This window comes from Tympanuchus pallidicinctus, unplaced genomic scaffold (genome assembly GCF_026119805.1).
Source record: "Tympanuchus pallidicinctus isolate F22 unplaced genomic scaffold, pur_lepc_1.0 scaffold6, whole genome shotgun sequence".
Lineage (NCBI taxonomy): Eukaryota > Metazoa > Chordata > Aves > Galliformes > Phasianidae > Tympanuchus > Tympanuchus pallidicinctus.
The window spans coordinates 21,433,085-21,446,526 of record NW_026294780.1 but is presented as its reverse complement, the minus strand read 5'-3'; the positions used below and the strand labels follow the sequence as shown (position 1 = coordinate 21,446,526).

Here is a 13,442-nt window from a genome sequence, read left to right as displayed (position 1 = left end):
CCTCTCAGCTCCTTCCTAATGGTGTGCCTGACTGGGAATTCAGTCATCATAAGGCTTCATCAACAGAAGGAGAAAGTGAGGCACTCCCTGGGACAATTCCAAAGCCAGATGAACTGAACTGCCCTTGGGTGGCAGCTACTTCTCTACTCTGAATAAACAGGGAGCCTATGGTAACTAAACACCAAGCAGAAGCCTGGTGGGGAGAGCTTCTGCAGAAGTACAAAAAGGGATCAAAAAGGAGAGGAAATGAGAGAGACACTACAGGCAGCCAGTACTTCCACCACTACAGCTGCCTGCATTTGTTTTTACTTTGATTTTTCAGGTAGCATTTTGAAAATTAAAACAGCTAATTCCCTTTCTGCTAAGAACTAGCCATCTCCAGTTCACTGATACTAAATTTTGCCTTTGTGTAGAAGCACGGAATTTAAGATACTCTTTATTTAATCGCCAGCTGTCTTCCATTCAATTGCAAAGAAATAAGAACTGGTAGCCATACTCAAAAGTTTTCTTTAAGTACAATGCAGCAAGCAACCCACACATGCCAGTAAAATCATACTCAGTACACTCAGGCTGCCAAGCAGAGAGATTTACATACTATATTTGGCGAGTGAAACTGATACTTCATTTAAGAAATGATCAGTCATTGCAATCCATAAAATGAATGTGTCAGAGCGTATTTGTGCAGAACAGTTCTCACTCCAGGAATTTGAAACACTTGGCACACCTACAGTTCACAACCACTACCCCCAAGACTCCCACACACGTGTTCCATGCTGTTGGGTTAATCCCAAAGAAACACATACACTGGTAGCCACTCAGTGCATTTCTCACATGGGCACAGAAAGGTGCACAAGCCTTACTGGAAGACTTTCTGATTACGCAAAATCACTGCTTGAGGTTCACTCCATAGGAAAAAAGAAAAAAGAAAAAAAAAAAAAAAAAAAGAAAAAAGAAAAGGCAGGGGAAACACTCTTTGACTTCACAGAGGTTTTCTTGGAAAATCCAGCCAACCTCAAATGCAGTCATAGAAACACAGAATCACTAAATCATTTGAGTTGGAAGGGACCCCTAACGGTTGCAACCCCTGTTGCACTGAACAGGGACACCTACAGCTAGATGAAGTTGCTCGAAGCACCATCCAGTCTGACCTTGAATGTCTCCAGGGATGGGGCACATTCTTAAGGTAAAGGCTCTTCTTCAGCTGAGAATCATTATAAGGGAATAACTGTAATTGAATTTGTTCACAATCTAGGAGCCTAATTAAGCAACCCCATAATCTGTCTCAGCCTTATATTTTTTGTAGCACTTCTGTAAGAAAAATCTTTTTCTGATCCTTCTGCAAACTTATTTGTGCCATTTCCTTCCTCTGGGAGTGCTCAGTTAGGTGACGAAGCACACATTGTCATGGAATCCTGAGAATCCTCGGAGATCAGCACTACTGGACAATCTTCATTCAGCTGTTCCATTCCTAGTGTTGCCTAGATAAACTTCTACAATTACAGCACGTCCAGGATCCAAAACTTGGGTTGCACCAGACACAAAGAGTGACTGAAACATGCCTTGCCATGACATACCTTGGCCATGAAGCATGAGTCATCTGATCCAGCTGTGCTCCACATTCATCCTGTATCTCTTGCAAGGCCTCTTCTGCCTCTTGCTCCTTTTATCAGGAAAGATGTTCTCCCCAGTCATTCAGGCTCCTGCTCTGCAGCCAGGTGTGTAGCATCTCCCACAAATAACACAGACCCTCTGCTGGTGAAGGTGCTGGGCATTTCCAGGCTCATGGAGAACTGCCCTGTAGGAGCTCCAAAAGCCTGTTGTGAAGGAGGGCCGTTGTCATAAACCCAGCCAGACACTACAAAGAACTAGTGGGAAGACTGCTGGTAATCACATGTGCTTCCAGGAATGAGCCTGCTGTATGGGATCTGAGTGGTTTTGACACAGAAATACATGGCATGTGGCATAAGACATCTAGAAGCAGAGATCAAACAAGCCAACTGCAGTGCCAGAGCTACTGCTGGTTATGAGGTGTGTGTCTGAGAAGCAGTGCTGATGCCTCAGAGCCTCATCATCTGCATCCAGACAGGTAGGGGCTCTGAAGGCTGTGCATGTTTCTTAAAGTGGGCTAATGCTCCAGGTGAATCACTGCCAAGCACTTTCATGCCTAAAGCATCACGCTGAATGCTTTTAGTCAAAGCAACCACACCTCGTCTGTTGTATCCTCAAAGTTCCTTCCTGCTATCATAGAAACCAGATTGTGTTTTCCTGGGAAATTGAACTATTTTCTGTCACAAAAATCTTGGCAGTCTTAGACCTAGCAAGGAAACAATGTGCTGCTGCTGAATCTTCACGCTATTCTAGATCTATGTTATGGGAAATCAGAAGAACTCCATAGTTGGAAGGAACTTCCATTTTTCTACTTTTAGTTGCTAGAGAAAGGCTTCTGCCTGAACACCTCTGGTTTAGTATCTTAGATACTTTGTCATCACACTCTGATGGATATCCCTGATGCTTTTTTTGTGGCAGATGCTTGGTATAAGAGGAGGCTATGCTCTGCATAAGGAGGCATGCCTTACCATAGAAAAGTAAGGCATGCTGGGGAGAACAGGAGAGTGAGGATCTTTGGACTCTCAGGAGGAATCCTAATACAATCATCAGTTGCCACCTCCACCACTGAATTTTCCCAAGGGTGCATCATTTTTATTTTCCTTTTGGAACTTTGTTATTTGAATAGTCTGATTTTACAAAAACATGGTGGACATGGTGGTAATAGGTTGACAGTAGGACTAGATGATCTTAGAGATCTTTTCCAACCTTAATGACTTTATGCTCACAAGAAAAGCATGTTTGCTCAAGACTGTGGTTCCAGCAAGTCCCAGTACTGAAAAAAGTCATGAAAATCATAGAATCATAGAGTTGGATCTCAGGTTGGAAGACACCTTAAAGATCACTGAGTCCAACCACAACCTAACCAAACTACCCTATCTAACAACCCTCTGCTAAATCATGTTCCTGAGCACCACTTCAAAACAGTTTTTAAACACACCCAGGGATGGTGATTCAATCACTTCCCAGGGGAGCCTGTTCCAGTGCTATTTCTGCTCCCTTTTTCCAAACAACCCCCTTTTCAAGTCATGCACGGGTTGCCTAGAAAGACTTCTGCAATTATAGCACATCCAAGACCTGAAACTTGGATTGTACCTGAAAAAAAGAGTAACAGAAGCAAGCTCAGCTTCTGAATAACAAGCACAGAAACCACAGAGGTAAAACATCACACAGCCACTTTTACTATAATCATGCGCCTAAGGGGAAAGTTCTGGGGCAGCTTCCTGATGATTCAGTGTGTCATTAGCTGCCCTTGAGAATTTTTGAGAACCACAGAATATGTCTGTCCCTACATTTTTGAAGTATCTGTATCAGCAAGTGGGGAAAAAAGTAAACTCAGAAAACGGTGAAAGAAAAAACAGGAAAAACAGGAAAAACCTTGCATTTGAGTCTTCTGCAAACTGGTCACACTTTCCCACAGATAACCTTTATTTCATTTTCTTTCACTGACCATAAACCAAAAGAAATAGATGTTGGTTCAATTTTTTCCTACCCACTGTTGCTGTCACCACTGCTGTGATGCATCGTCCACAGCCTCACTGTACTCACATCTACTAGTTGGCCTCCAAAAACATTCAGCAAGCATCTATGAATATCAACGGGTGCCATTTTTTCTGCTCAGAGAAATTCAGTGACACACCTTTTCTTCACATGCACTTCAGTGTCAGACTCCATTCTGTCAGACTGCCCCTCTGCTACCATCTGTCACGCAGCAACAACATGGAGCAGAATATTGGTGGAAAGGTTCAAACTCTGCTGCCATACCAACATCCGCTTGCGACATCATGAAACAACATAATAAAATAGGAGGCATTACTTTTGGAGCAGCCTTCGTATTACCTGCAATGTAGCTCACTTGAAACAGACTTGTCTATTGATAGAAACCATCCAGCAATAGCACCTGCCCTTCTTGCAGTTGTTTTATCCACTCTCCTAAGAGTCACTCTTTTTCCTCGACTCCTTCATTAAACATCTGTCTTTCATCTTCTTGTTACAAGAAAATCCCCACAGTAAATTACTGTTGACACCCTGTAAAATGATGATACTGTGTAAGATTTGTTTATATTCTACATTATTTTTTGCAATCTCCTGAAAGAGAGCAAGAAAAAGGTAATATGTTTCACCAATTCATCCTAAGAAAAATCCAACATAGACTCTCAGGAACATAGTGGTAATAAATATGTAAACAAACAAGCTGTATTTGTTACATGTATTGACATATGATATTAAAATAAATATTAGAACCAATGGCTCCTATAACAAGATAAAACCATTTAAAACATGTTCCTATTGTTCCAGAAATTAAGCTGATTTTTTTCTGCCACACCAGTAAGAAGCAACTGCTATACAAACTAAAACATCGGCACCCTATGATTCTGTTTCAACAGATTCATGTGTAAGGCACAACAAAGAGATATTTGAAATGTTTTTCTCAAGCAAAACTCATAAATGTTTTCAGGCAAAACCTGAGAAGTTGTTAAAAACGATAAGGGGCAGAAACAGCACATCAGCATGGGCAGAAGAGATACTGTACATTTCTTCCCAAATAGCAGGCATGATCCAGCATTATTCTGCACACATTTCAATATCACCTTTTCAGTGTGAGTGCAATGACAAACACTGTGCCCTATCTTTGGCATAAAATAGAAGATGACAGACTCCAAACAAATTCAACAAAAGAGCAAAGAATACAGATACATATACTATGCATAGCATATGTGAGATTTATTTGATTAAAAAGAAGTAGAGAAATGCAGTGTTGGAAAGCTAAAAGTGACAAGAAAAATAAAGTACTTTCTAGCCTTCTAAGGTAAGTTTAGTATTCAGGGCAATTAGAACTAAATTAAATCTGAACTAGATTAGACTGAAACTCTTTGGAGCTCAGGATGTCTTGCAGACTGTTCTCCATCCCTGTTTAAAAAAAAAAAAAAAAAAAGAAAATCAAATCTTTTAATTAAAAGATTTGACCTTCATTCTTCTTTGGGAGCAACTTTCAGTTTCTAAGGGATAATGAAAAGTAAGTGACTGGAACCAATGCCATCTCATACTCTGTGTCTAAGAGACCCAAGAGCCACAGGCAAGAATGGCATGCCGTAAGTGGAAGATAGCTGGAAGATGACAACATTGTATGACATGTCCTAACTAAACATCTTCTAAGCAAGAAGGTAATTAAAGCACGATACAAGCACAGTGGCACACCTACCACTTCTTTAGCTTTATCACACTCTAGATACCAATATTTTCCATCTTCGTTTCAACCACATGGATTGATTTCATACTGAACGGTTTGATTTTTCCAAGAATGTTACTAAAGGACATTTTGCTTTGACCTCAACAAATTCTTACCAGTTTTCCTTTGAGGCATGCCTGTTTGGAAGGGCTTGAAATTTCAGCAGGGGAAATTTGTTAATGCAATTGTATGGCAACTATCTGTGGAGAAAAAAAAAAAAAAAATTAGCTTAGCTTCCAAAATATTGGTCAACCTTAAAAAAAAAAAAAAAGTCACAATATGAATGCTGACTAAAGACTTGTTACAACTTCTATGAGAAAATATCCTGAAAATGCTGATAAGAGTGATAATCCTGTAGTGCTCTACTGGGCAGGATTTTTGCTCTGCAATAGTACGCCTGGAGCTGGCTTTGGCCAGGCAGCTGGAACTAATCCCTAGTACCTGGAGAACACAGAGGTACTCACTCACTGGAAAGCCAAGTCAAAGACAAGGCCATACCTTTACCATATCCTGCCTGAACGTCACAGAACACATATTTCAATTTATTTTTTTTATGGTAGTTCAAGTTCATAAAGTCAGGCACTCAGGATTTTGAAAATACTGAAGTTAAGGTTCTCCGTGCAAACAAATTTCAGATTTTTAAACAACATTATTATTTATTATCACTATTATAAATTATTATTAATATTTTTTATTATTTTATTATTTATCAACAATATCAACATTAGGAGCATGGCCAGCAGGTCCTCCCCTTCTACTCTGCCCTGGTGAGGCCTCACCTGGAGTACTGTGTCCAGTTCTGGGCTCCCCAATACAAAAAAGACAGCAGAGGGACACAAAGATGATAAAGGGCCTGGAGCATCTCCCCTGTGAGGAAAGGCTGAGAGACCTATTCAGCCTTGAGAAAAGAAGACTGAGAGGGGATCTGATTAATGTGTTTAAGTATCTTCAGCATGGGAGTCAAGGAGATATGGCCAACCTCTTTTCAGCTGTCTATGGGGCAAGACAAAGGGAAACGGCCATAAACTGGAGCATAGGAACTTTCAAAGGAACTTCTTCACAGGGAGGGTGACAGAGCACTGGAACATGCTGGCCTAAGAGGTTATGGATTCTCCATCTCTGGAGACATTGAAGACTTACCTGGACGCCTATCTGTGCATCCTGCTATAGGGAACCTGCTTTAGCAGAGGGGCTGGACTTGATCTGTGGAAATCCCTTCCACCCCCTACAGTTCTGTAATTCTGTGATTACAGTACAGTTACCTGCATGCATGGCCTCATAGGATCAAAGAATTTCAAGGAAGATTTAAAAACTCAAGTTCAACAGCATAATTCATGTTTTTAATACATACCATGGTAATTACTGATTATCTCTTTTAGCTTTTCCTCTTAACTGCTTGCTCTTGGCCCCCTAATTGTAGGCCAGAGTCTTTACTGTGATAAGCACAATCAATTTTCATCAAAGGGAACAGAAGTGCCATATACACAACTTGTAATTCGTGCTTATGTTCACCACTTTCCTCTGATCACAGGAGGTGGTGCTTCCCCAGCAACAACCATCTCTCCACTCAAGCTCCTGTTGCAGCAACCCAAAATTATACTGCTATTTTTGCTACTCCATCACTTTACAGAATCATAACTAATTTTCTACCTATATTGTGTGCATACATCCTTCCACCTGCTTGCCAAAGATTTTGACCAACTGATTGAATCTCCTTCCTTTTTTTCTTCTGGGTTACTTAGTGCTTCTTTACGCTGACTCATGCTCTCATGTTTTCCTTAATCTCTCGTAAATATTGGCAGTTTAAAATTTGAGTTCATTAATTAATGTCTTCTTTAATCTAAAGGTCCAAAAGTGTTCTTCCAGAGGTGAGTTGGAACAGGTTAGAATCACAGAATATCCCGAGTTGGAAGGGACCCATAAGGATCATCAAGTCCAACTCCTGGCTCCACACAGCAACACCCAAAATCCAAACCCTATGTCTGAGAGCATTTTCCAAATGCTCCTTGAATTCAGGCAGCTTGGGGCCATGCCCACTGCCCTAGGAAGCATGTTCCAGGGCCCAAACACCCTCTTCCTAACCCCAAACCTGACCCTCTCCTGACACAGCTCCATGCTGTTTCCTTGAGACCTGTCACTATCATCAGAGAACAGCAGATCAACTCCAGAAAGTTGTGACAAATGCATTATTTTACACACACACACACACAAAAAAAAAAAAAAAAAAGCAAGAGATTTACAATATAAAGCATAGAATAAATGAAATTTAACATTCCAGGCATGCCTGGGGCATGTAAATCTTAGTAATTTGGAAAGGTACTGTCTGTAATTATGTGCTTACAGAATATGCTTCCTTCCAATAGACTTCCCAATTATAAGTCAACTAACATGCCAAACCAATTAATGTTCTGCCTAATGCACAAACAATTACAAAATCGAGTTCTCCAGAGAGGTCTGTTTTTCTATCAATAAAGCAAAAAGGGTTGAATTTTTATCGTTCAGCAATCTCTTTTCTCCCACACATAGAGAGGCTGGGAGTTGTACAGCACTAAATCAGAATCAGCCAAATCTTCAGGCAAATCAGCATAAATACAGTAGTGATGTCTTTTCACAATGATTTTCATGATCTTTCATGGCTTCTGAATAATATCTGATAAAATGCCACACATAAAGCAGTGCAGCTAAGTTAGTCATGGTACATCACAGAGCTTCCACTTTTTTTCTGTAGGCAAACAAAAATTTTGGCAGGAGCAAAGCAGGTACTGCACAATATCTTGCTCATTATCTCAGAAAAAAAAAACCAACCAAAAAAAAAAACCCTCTGTTTTCATTCTGCTTACTTCTGAAGCATGCTATTCAGTAAAAAAGGGTAGTGGGTGACTAACAGAAATGTATCAAAATGGTTGTAGATCTGCCTGTTCCCATGCAACTTGGCAAGATGCTTCAAGCACAAAGAGTTGCCAAGTAAATAAAAACGTAATAAGACCTGCCAACATTCACTCATTCAAAACTACATTCTTTCATACTGAATTAATTTTAAGATTGTCAAGCTTTGCCCTGAAGGGATAAAGGGCACTTACTGTGGGTATTATGAGACATTGACAAAAATCTCACTGCTGTTCATTCCCTGAGGAGCCTGAATTTGTGATTGAGGAAACTGCATTTCATCTAATAGCCCACACAACAGCAACACACTCATTTTGGAGTAATTCTCTTCATGATCATTTCTTGATTTTAAGAGTGACGCTCCCTTTCCAAGTCAGGAAAAGCATCATCCACAGACCTGCATGCCTAGCACTGGCACATGGTTCTAGTGGTCTATGCTAACACAGGGGATGTCAGAAAGCTTATTTACACTGCTCAAAGCCTCTGTGAAAAGGCTTTGTGCAGACCAACTTGTTAGACTGACACTTTTGACAGACTGTCGTTAAAGAAGTAACAATACCACTGAATTCATCCAGAAGTCTTCGCTGTAATCACTGAATTATAGAATATCCATATTAATTATAAGACGGAAATTCTTCAATTAACCATTTCCTTTGTTTTTGGTGAAAGCAGATCCCCTGTGTTTTAGTGTCTCAGAGAGTAGTTATGTCCCTCCTTACCAACCCTTGCCATTATAAGCTTATTTGGAATCATAACTGAATATTTTCTCTTTTTTTCCAATTCAAACATCATGGGTTATTTTTGCATTTTTCTCCACCTCACTGTTAATGTATCAAATCATGTGGTCCTATGAACACTCATTTCATAATGCTGGAAAGCTGTCTCCTAAATTGATAAAATCGGATGGTCTTGCATTGAACATAAAAGTCCATGTTTTTGATAAATGCAAATACATTTTTCTCCTGTGCAATTTGCAAGTTCAGCAGGTTAGCAGCACCTGGTACTCATGTTGTTCGTTCAAACATCCATCTTGCCTTATGATAAGTCAGTGTGGGGTTTTATGAAATCCACGCCCCCCCAAAAAAAGAAGTCTTCCACTTCTTCCACTCCACTGCTCTTCAGTAAAATGGTCAGTGAGTAAACCCCTGTTTGAGTAGTCACTCATATCCACAGGTTATCCCAGCCAAGTAGACTTCATTCTGTACGCTCTGGTGGTCTTTGGCAAGGTTAGTATGAACTGCTTTATCAGTCGTATGTGGTCTATCAGAAAATGACACCTGATACCCATAGAAATCTCCACAAACTCTGCTGAGTGGAGCAAAAGTCTCTCAGTCAGATATCTTTTGAGAGATATTTGACTTTCAGCAAGTAAATCTGGCAGAGAAGTCTGAGTTGCCACATTGCCAGCTCTACATAATGCTCAAATCTTTTTGATAAATACAACAGCATTTTAAATCCTTAAAGTACAGGATCTGCAGTATAACTTGCTTGTGAAGTCTCTCTACCTTGTCATCATGCTTGTTAACATCTAATGACTCTCGAAAGTTCTCACTCAAGAATTCTGTATCTCATTAGAGGCTGATGGCACTCCTCCAGACTCCCAACACCCTTGTCACCTGGTACTCCTATCAGCTCTCCTCTAGGCATGGTTGTATCACCTTCATCAAGCCCAGCTGCACCTTTGCAATGCAGCAAATCAGCAGAAGCTATGTGCCAGAGCTTCTTGGAGTATCTTGTAAGAGTTAAGGAATATAATACAAATATATACATAAATAAATATATATATATAATATAATTGGATGCAATAATTGGATATAATAATTGGATGGGGCCCTTGGCAACCTGGTCTAGAACCAGATTTGGAGCTTGGTGCCTCTGCCTATGGCAGGGTGGTTGGAACTTGATGATCCTCGGGGTCCCTTCCAACCCAAGCCATTCTATGATTCTATGATTCTATAAAGAGTTGAAAGAACATAATCTCTGTCATCACGTGTTTTACATGATCTGTAACTCCTACAAAAAAAAAGCAAAAAAAAACCCACAATAAAATGGATGAGAGCAGTTTTCTCACAGAAACACTGCCAACACTAGTTGAGCACCCACTACAGCAACAGCAGTACATCCAGAGCCCAAAGCCAAGTCTATTACTGAACAGGAACTCCTCCCATCCCCGTGCTCTGAGTACAAGAAATAGATGAATGAAGGATGCGTGAATCCTGTCATCTCATTACAGACAGGCTTGTAGTTCCTTACCTTACCCTGCATTTTGGCCAGCACAACACTCAGATGTTGCGTCCTCTTAACGAACAGATTGCTCTGTGCCAAGATAGCTTCAGCCAGCCCCCACTGGAACATAGCTTGCTGCTGACGTCAACTCACTCTGTTTGACTTTTGTTGAAAATCTGCCTTCACGAACTTTTCAATCTCTTCCTGGGCCTCTCAGGATATCAAGGCTGTTGTTTTTTGTGATTCATGGTCCATATTGACCATAAACAGGCACTTTACAATGATAGTAGATCTGATACGGATGAACATCTTAAGGATTCTAGACATTCTATACCTAGTAACGAGGTTTGGATTTATTTTGCTTTATCTTCCTTTCAGACATGTATCCATTTCCCCTTAATCTCATTCTTTGCTTCTGAAAATTACCATATATCAAACAGTCACCAAACACTTCCCATACAAATCAGTATCAGAAAATGTTTTGCAACAGCCAGAGACACCTTTCCTTATATTGCCTGTTATCCCACACCTCCTATTACTCTGGCATAAATGTTATAGCATTTCTCAGGTATAATAAAACCATTGTCTCCCAGCTCTCCCTCTTAATAATCCATTTGTTAGCAGAGATGTGAAGTTTAACAGACAATTCCATAAAGTTATTGCTTTCCAAGGATGTGAATTTCCAATTTTTTCATCTGCCAGCAGAGTTTTAAAACACCAATGAAGTTTCTTTGGATAAGCTACACACTTCTTCAGACGAGGCTGTTACAAGAGGTCACTGTACTCTGACTTCTGCTATTTAATGAGCATCCTCCTTTCTTCCAAAACGTGAAATACTTTTCAGTAGTTGTACTGTCTTTTTCCTTAGTTTAATTGAGACAGACTGCAGAAGCTGGGCAACGTCCAAGAGCACCAGCACTGCTGTGTTTTGTGCCTGCATCTGTTTGAGCTCTTCTCAAGTGCGATTTCAAACCATCTTTGGAGCTGATACCTGCTTTGTTAGCACAGTTTCTGGCAGCTTCTTGCACTTGAGCTTTGAACTTGCCCCAAGTGAGAAGGAGCAACTGACTTGGCAGACTCTCTGATTACACTGCACTACTGACATTTCAAACTCCTTGAGATGCTTTCCAATACCTTAGCTAGTTTCTACCCATATGAAGCTTTCAATCAGATATCACCAAATTCTGGTAGTGTTTTAGGCTGAACAGCAATGATATGCTGGGTTCTTCTCAGCTTATTCTCAACTCGGTGGTGATTTCCCCTTCTGTGTTTTGGATACTCTGGAGAAATGTATTCAAACACATTCCAAGAGCACTGTTCTACCTGGCTTCGTTGATTTATCATACACACATGTAGAGAGACCTCCTTCCTCAGCTTTGTCTTACAGATTGCATGGAGTTGCTCCTACCTTCCCCTCCTGAGGGAGCTCCGAGTCTTTCAGCACTGGCCCAACAAAGATGATTTGGCAACTGTGTTTTGCATGCTTGCTTTTCTAATTCATCTTCACTTTGCATCTGTCTGAGCTTTCAGTCAGCTTATTCTCCAGCTCTGCTCACAGATCTTCCATAATCATATCATGAAGAAGTTCCTATCTCTTTCTGAACAGTCTGTGGGCTGCTCCCTACTGTTGTGAAAGCCCACATCCCCAGGCACGGCCCAGCTGCACTGCCTACCCGGGGGCTGTCCAGCCATTCAACCAGGCCCCACCAGCTCACCAGGTCCCAAGCAGTTTGCCAGCATGCTACCAAGCAAGAAGCCCAGGAAGCTGGGCAACAGTCATAGCCTGAAGATATGCACATCATGAACCAAATACCCCAAGTTAACATGGGGCTTACTAACTATGCTTCAATCAGCCACATTCCAGGGCTTTATCCAAAGAAGGGTGGCTAGCAAGGCAGGGGAGGCTGGAATACCTCCCCTACAAAGACAGCTGGGCTTGTTCAGCCTGGATTTTTGAAGGCTCTGGGGAGACCTCATTACAGTTCTAGAAGGGAGCTTATAAGCAAGAGGTAAATCAACTTCTGACATGGGTAGATAGTGATAGGACAATGGGGAACAGCTTTAAACTAAAAGGGGGGACATTTAGATTAAATGTTACGGGAAACATTTGTAACTCAGAAGGCAGTGAAGCACTGGCATGGCTGCCCAAAGAAACTGTGGTATCCCATCCCTGGAGGCACTGAAAGCCAGGTTGGATGGGCCCTGGGCAGCCTGAGCTGGTGGGGGGCAACCCGTTGGGGTAGCTGGAACTGGATGATCAAGGTCCCTTCTAACCCGAGTCATCGCATATCATAGAATAAGGTTGGAAAGAACCTACATCATCATCTGGGTCCTTTCCAACCTTGATTTGATGACAGCTGGAATTCAGGAATGCAGCCTACTGCAGTTCCTTGAGATAAGCTGTAACTTTGGCCTAATCAGAACAGCAGCACACCCTTGGGAGTATCAGAGTGGGACCCAAATAAAAACATGCATAGGAAGCAAGCAGGTGGGTTGGATGAGACACTGACATAAATACGTTCTACTCGCAGCTCAGACCCCAGGGAATACAAATTTGCTCGAGTGCTTCAAACGCATGATTTACGCCACTATTTCAGAGCAGCGCCTTTATCCAGCCGCCTCCTAATCACCCCAGCCACAGTCTCAGACCCGCCCCACTCCCGCCCCGACGTCACCCCGGGCCGAGACGCGCCCAGCAGGCGGGGGTTGGGTCACGTGACGTCACAGACCAGGCCAGCAGACGACTCACGATCTCCCGCGCTTTCCCAACCCCCCCCCTTCTCCGCCGCGGCCCCTCCCTACTCGCACCGCCCGACCGCGCCTCTGACCAATCCTGCCGAGACCGTCAGGGGCGCCATCCAATCGGAACGCAGCTCGGGGCGTTTTCCCGCCTGTGCCTCCCGCCCCCGGCCCGAAGACGCAGCAATTAAAGGCGAGGAGTCACGCCCCCCATTTTGGGACGTCGTCCGGACGCTCTTCCCCCGCCGCGCGAGTC

General features: G+C 42.0%; 2 long non-coding RNA genes across 3 annotated transcripts in view; both read right to left on the bottom strand.

Moving 5' to 3' along the window:
* The window catches only part of LOC128071612 (uncharacterized), a 679,004-nt gene that overhangs the window by 231,202 nt on the left and 434,360 nt on the right, over window positions 1–13,442 (bottom strand). The gene's annotated exons all lie outside the window — the stretch shown is intronic.
* Window positions 4,361–13,442, bottom strand: LOC128071618 (uncharacterized). 2 transcript variants are annotated; one of them, XR_008201915.1, is made up of 3 exons: window positions 13,276–13,442; window positions 5,452–5,535; window positions 4,361–5,016 (listed from the first exon to the last, which is right to left on the bottom strand). It is a non-coding gene; the product is annotated as an uncharacterized LOC128071618 (long non-coding RNA). The 2 variants fall into 2 exon arrangements; XR_008201914.1 differs by lacking the exon at window positions 13,276–13,442 and adding an exon at window positions 9,774–10,146.